Here is a 6,529-nt window from a genome sequence, read left to right as displayed (position 1 = left end):
TTCAGACTCCGACCATTGATCTCTGACTACTAGAGATGGGCGATTGAAGCAGGGCCGGTGTTGTGCCGTATTAAGCACCCCTGCCGTGAAAAGCACCCCCTCGTCGCGCATGTGGAGAGGACGCTATAAACTACTACCAAACGGACATATATTACCCACAGATCTCTTATTCACGAGTAAATGTCAAAAAGGACTAAATGCTCATGTTTAATTTACTACAAATGACAACGTACACACAATGACAAAAATTATATTCTCATTCCATGTCACGTTCTGTTTAGCGTCCAGTTTTGTGTTAATGATTCATGTTTAAATGCGCTCATGGATTCCACAATAGTCATAGGCCTACTTTCCCACAATCACAGTCACAGATAACAAAAATCGGGTAAATGGTTATTGATGTCATTAATTAATAGCCTGCTTACTGTGTTGTCTTCCATAATATTTGTAAATATATATAATATAAACTCCTAAGTATGTGTTTGTGTGAGTGTATATATATATATATATATATATATATATATATATAAATATATATATATATGTATATTGAAGTGTCAGTGTGTTGTTTTTTTTCTTGGTCTACTTATCATTGAATATAAACTCCTAAGTAAACTCCCCGCGACGAGGGGGTGCTTTTCACGGCAGGGGTGCTTAATACGGCACAACACCGGCTCTACGCAGGGGCAAGAAGGGGCCGAGCCCTCTTAAATAAATGTCTTGCCCCCTCAAATCAAAATTTTAGATGTTGAGAAAGCACATTTTAATAAACTCAAAAAATGAATATACGTTACAATTTGACAAAACTATTTGCAGAAACGGAAAAATCCGCCGAAAAAGGGACACAAGATACATGATTGTTGGTTGAAATCTGGATGAAGGATGTGTTGTTTTATTTTTATTTTTCAGTTTCCCCCCTGAGGGATTGCCACCTTATTGTGGTCGGGGGTTTGTGTGCCTCAGTGACCTTAAGAGCTAAACCAGCAGATGGGAGAGGTGGGGCTTCAGGTGGGACACCTGGACAGGCCTGACAAAGTGCAATCCACTTCTCCAGGTTGGGGTAGGACACATAGACCCCTTTCAAAGAAGAAAGCATCATTACTATGAGCACGGGAAAAAAAGTGCTGGAGCATGATGTGTACACATGATGCCCCCTTCACATTTCTGACTGCCTCCTCATATATGCTGCCTAGAACTGATAATACATCTGCAGCATCTTACTACAGATGTCCAGAGATCTGAGCTTCCTTAAGAAAAAGAGGCGGCTCTGCCCCTTTTTGTAGAGAGCATCTGTGTTTAGGCACCAGTCCAACTTATTATCCAGGTATACAACTAGATACTTATAACTTGGCACCACCTCCATGTCCACCCCACAGGTATTCACTGGCTGAAGGGGGGCTTGAACCTGTAGAAATCTCTGATAATTTCCTCAGTCTTTAAGGGGTTCAGTAGGAGATAGTTCTTGTGACTCCAGTCACTGAAGGCTTTTATCAGATCCCTATATTCAGATTCCTGTCCATTCCTGACACACGCCACAATAGCAGTGTCGTCCGATGTGGCAGGACTCAGAGTTGTATTTGAAGTCCGTTGTATAAAGTGTGAACAGGAATGGAGCCAGAACAGTGCCTTGTGGAGCCCCTGTGCTGCTCATTAATGTCCCAGAAACACAGTTCCCCAACCTGACATACTGTGGAGATCAGAATCGTCTCTAGCAATAGCCTAATTATATAAAATAATGATATATTGTAAAATTCAACAATGCAATTAAAAGCAACATAAAATGAGTGCCAGTACTCAGATCTTGACTTTGTACTGAAATTGCTCCATTGTAAGTGACCACATCAAGTCAGTTAAACACAACAAAAGTGTAGTTCCCTTGTGTTAATGTGCAGATAATACAGCATGCAAGGGATTAGCCAATATGATTATAGTTCAAACAGATGGGGAATTGAAGCAGATCAATTGATGTTTTCTGAAAGTTTCCATGCAGCTGTGCTGAATTGGTGAACCCAATGGCTCCTTGGCATCGTTTGTATTCCTCTTTGATGCCTCCCTTTGGCAAGGCTGACATCTACTGGTGGGATTTTGGTTTGGGATTTGTTTATTTCCAGATTGCCCCCAGAGGCCATGCTTTTTTCCTTCATATTGTTTGATGAAAACTAATGACTCTTAAATAATTGTTGAATTCCCATTGCCAACTGATTCCATTTGCAGAATCTCAAATATTAATACCCAACCCTCTTGAGGGATTTCCAAGAAGTGAGAGCAGGAAATAGTTTAATACTTGTGTTGACAGAGCACTCTAAACACTGAATTACATGTCAGATTCCTTTCTAAATGAATATTATGAGGGTTTTGTATTTTCAAATGTATTGATGATTACACCATACATTTAAGAAATAACACAAATTCATTCACAGACATTTTATCAATGTTTTCATTGTGTTTTGAAACAAAAATTCTGAAAAAGGTGCCATAAGTGATGAATATCCTCACTGTGGTGATATCATTTGGTCCCTCTCTCATTGGTTGTAGATGTTTGTGGGCTCAGATGTGAATGAGAGGGATGCGGTATGCCTCAGGCTAGTAAACAGCACAGAAACACGGCCTTTTAGTTCCTGTGGTCACGCTGTTGTGCAGCGTTTAATGTTTAAAGAGAAGGGTGGAGCAGCATTTAGTAAGGAAGCATTTTATATAGATGCCATTGGGCATGCAGTGGGGTGTTTGGGTGTTGTGGGATGTGGGGTGGATTAAAAAAGAGATACAAAAGAGGAAGAAGCTAAGAAATGCATTCCAGAAGAAAAAATGTATAAATAATGGTAATAATAAACACGATGATTAACTGTGAAATGATCAATGACGCGGCTGCAGCAGGTATGGGCGGATGGATGGAGTGATGGTGGGATGCGGTTTCAGGCTGCAGCGTGTCAGGAAACCCAAAGCTCTGCGCTGTGACCAGCCGTAGTCACAGCAACAGCATAGTTACCATTCTTTCCTGCCACTGACCTCAAACCAGCCACCACCACTTCCTGTCCGCACACACGGGCATGCAGACACACACATATACACGCACAGAGACACTTCTAGCCCTATTTGGCGGACTATAATCGGCCATTTGACAAGTTTTTAGAACCCTCTGACCAACACTTTGCTGCAATAAGCTGTGTGTGCGTGTGTTTCTTCCTGTCTTGTCTATATTTGGAAGTTCTGACCTAAAGCTGCTGAGTGACTATAATTCAGATGAGTATATATGTACTAAAGCCTGAGTCATGATATCCATGTCATACTGTCTGGAGACAAACAAGGAACAATAAAAACAGCTGATGAATATCGTACATACCAAAAGGTCAGTTCAAAAATAGAAAAAAATGTGTGACAAGTTATTTAAATAGAAACATATGACTGCTTTTTATTTGTTGTTTTTGTTTATTTGTTGTTATCTAAAAAGCTTTCAGTTCACTGGCTGTTTTATCTATTACCTGTTGTTCAAATGAATCACATTTTTCCCTTTGTAAGTTCAATGGTTACAGAAAATGATTAATATTTCTGTTGAAGTTTGACTGTTGAACAGCAGAGGGCAGCAAAAATCAAATAATGTTGATTAACAACAACCTGTTCACAATCACAATGCACAGCAGTAAACCATGAAGTTATAATCATACTGTAACATGACAATCAGATATTATAGTAGGGCTGGGCGATATATCGATATAAAAAATATATCGATATAAAAAATATATCGATATATTTTTAAATGTTAGACCATATCGCATATATCAATTTAGTTGATTTGCTGCCCTTGCTAGGTTTTGTCATGTTTAGTTCTTTTATCATGTTTGTTATTCTTTTCTCCTATAAATATATTTATTTTAGAGAAAGATTGGCCTTTCAAATGTAATAAGCTATTTTCATTTAAGATATCTTTTTATTTAAATGTGCACTTTTACTTTTAAAAAAAAGGTACTCCTTTTGTTGTACAGTATTTATCGTCACTTAAATAAACAGCTTATGTCATATTTGACTTTGACTTTGACTCTCTTTAACTTTGCTCTAACTTTGCGATAAAAATATTGGGATTTATATCGTACATCAATATTGAGCCTAAATATATCAGGATATGACTTTTGGTCCATATCGCCCAGCCCTATATTATAATTATTTGTCTTATAACAGGTTGTTACTAATAACATTAACAATGGCTTTGCTCTATTCATGTGTCCCAGTAAAACATGACAGCTTGACACTAAGCCAGAATTTCCAATTTAATATAACTCCAATTTTACAAGGGACTTTATTGTATTTAATCTGTGTTACTCCAAGTCAATTTTGTAATACATTTTCTTCTTTTTTTGCCTAAAATGTTATCTTTATTCAGCGTGGGTTTGAGTCTGATTACTGTTGATTACCTCCTTTCCAGTAAGAAAGGGACGTCTGGAATGCCCTGCTTGGCCTGCTGCCCCCGCGACCCGGCCCCGGATAAGCGGAGGAAAATGGATGAAATGGATGGTTCCTTTCTGTCTATACATATCTCAGGTGTCACTTTTCAGTGGAGAAAAAAAAAAGACAATTTCATTTACAATTTCTCCTTTTTCTCTCCTACAAAGTTATTTTTATTGTGTCTTTTTGTTTCAGTTTCGTATCATTTAGAATAATTTCATCATTGCTTTATTTGAATACATCCAAATAAGTGTTGGTTTTTTTATCCCTTATCTGGCTTACAGGAAGTTTTTTAGAAAGTTGCACTTTTTTTCGAGCGTGTTTATGTGTGCATGTGTGTGCATGTTGGTCACAAGGCTGCTCACGAAGGTCATAAAGAGGAAGTCCTTGCGGTCAGTAGAAAGGAACACATGTTTTGCTTCATGTCATAGTCTGCGTCCTTCATTTTCCCTCTCCTTCATCCATCTATTCTTGCCTTTGACCGTGGTGGAAAACTCATGCAGTGTGTCCAGTGGGCCTGTATTTGTGTGGGTGAGCCTGTAGATGCACTTGTATGAAATGCTATAATGAAGAAGGGAAGCCTCGGCTGTACTGTATAATGTTGACTATTTTTACCTTTACCCAGACTTGCTGTCAACCCTCAATTAAAGAAAACATTTTTTACTATTTCAAATTTGCTGTTCAGATAACCTGTATTTTAACAGTTCTTAATGATTAAAAAAAAGTATGTTACCTTTATTAAGTTTAAGATTTTATATTAAGCTTTATGCAAATTTGCTTCTTTCTAACCTCCACCAACGTCCACATTATTTATCAAATTATATTTAAAATATAATCTGACATCTTTTTATATTTCTAATTTACATTTGTGATATGTAAATTATAACACTAGAAATCAACACAATGCTTGATATGAATGTTAATAATTTAAAGACATAAGAGAGCAGTTCAGATATCTTTTAAAAAGATTTCCACCTGTTTAAAAATGTATAATACTTGTGCCAAATCAACTTTGAAAATGATTTTTTTCTATTTGTGTCACTGCTCTCTCATTTCTCTTACACATTTAAAACATCTCTCTCTCCCATCCGTCAATCCATCCATTCATCCATCCATCACACAGTGTTGACAAATTAAGACATGCAAGTCTCATTGAACACTTCTCTGCATGACTGATGTTGCTTTCCAACTGGCTTACACATGCACACTTGTACGCATTTACTGTACATGAGCACTTAGTGTCTCTCTCTCTCACACACACACACACACTCATGCAAACACACATGCAGAGTGTGAGCAATGCAGTATAATAAGCAGCGTGGCAGCGATGTGGTTAGCTTTGCCCCATGTGCAATCGTTGAGAAGCCACATGAAGGCTTCTGGGTATTAAAGGACAAGCCTTGGTTGGCTGGGAGGGAATCTGTCATGCAACAAGAAAACTGTGTTTTTCACCCTTTTTTCCCTCTTTCATTTCTTCTCGATCCCTTTTTTCTCTCTCTACCTCTCTTCCCAAGTTCTGTTTTTCACCAAATTCTCTCTCTGCCCACTTTTTTTCTTCATTTCTTTCATTCTGTGGCATATTAGACTCAGTTGTAATACTCTCCAGCTTAAAATGCTTAGACCACTGGAATGTTCCGTCAAAGAGGTGGGCGGGCCCGGGGGGCGGAACAGACCAACATGACCAATTAAGGAGGAGATTGAGGTAAGACGGACAGCTTCTAAATGGTGTAATAACAACCTACTAAAATGTAATTACAATGCAATAGCAATAGACACTTCTAATGACAGGATGTATATGCCAATGTGATTTCCTAATTATGGCCCTGGCATAATGGGTGACTGTTAACATGGCGTGGAGATTATAGAGAGGTGTCTGGATGCAGAAATGCAACCACAGGGACTTGTTACAGTGTCCACTGGTCACTCAGAAGTCCTGCCAAGTATTGATCACAACAGGTAGGTTAGCTGGTTTAATTGGGAGCCTGATAGTGAAAATGAGTGTGAGCTTGAATAAGGGATTTAATAGTTAATCTACTGAGCCGACTATCTAGTTGTCCATTCAACTGTCCATCCATTTAATCTTTTAATTTGT

The sequence above is a fragment of the Centropristis striata genome, chromosome 10, assembly GCF_030273125.1.
Source record: "Centropristis striata isolate RG_2023a ecotype Rhode Island chromosome 10, C.striata_1.0, whole genome shotgun sequence".
Lineage (NCBI taxonomy): Eukaryota > Metazoa > Chordata > Actinopteri > Perciformes > Serranidae > Centropristis > Centropristis striata.
This window is presented reverse-complemented; position numbering follows the sequence as displayed.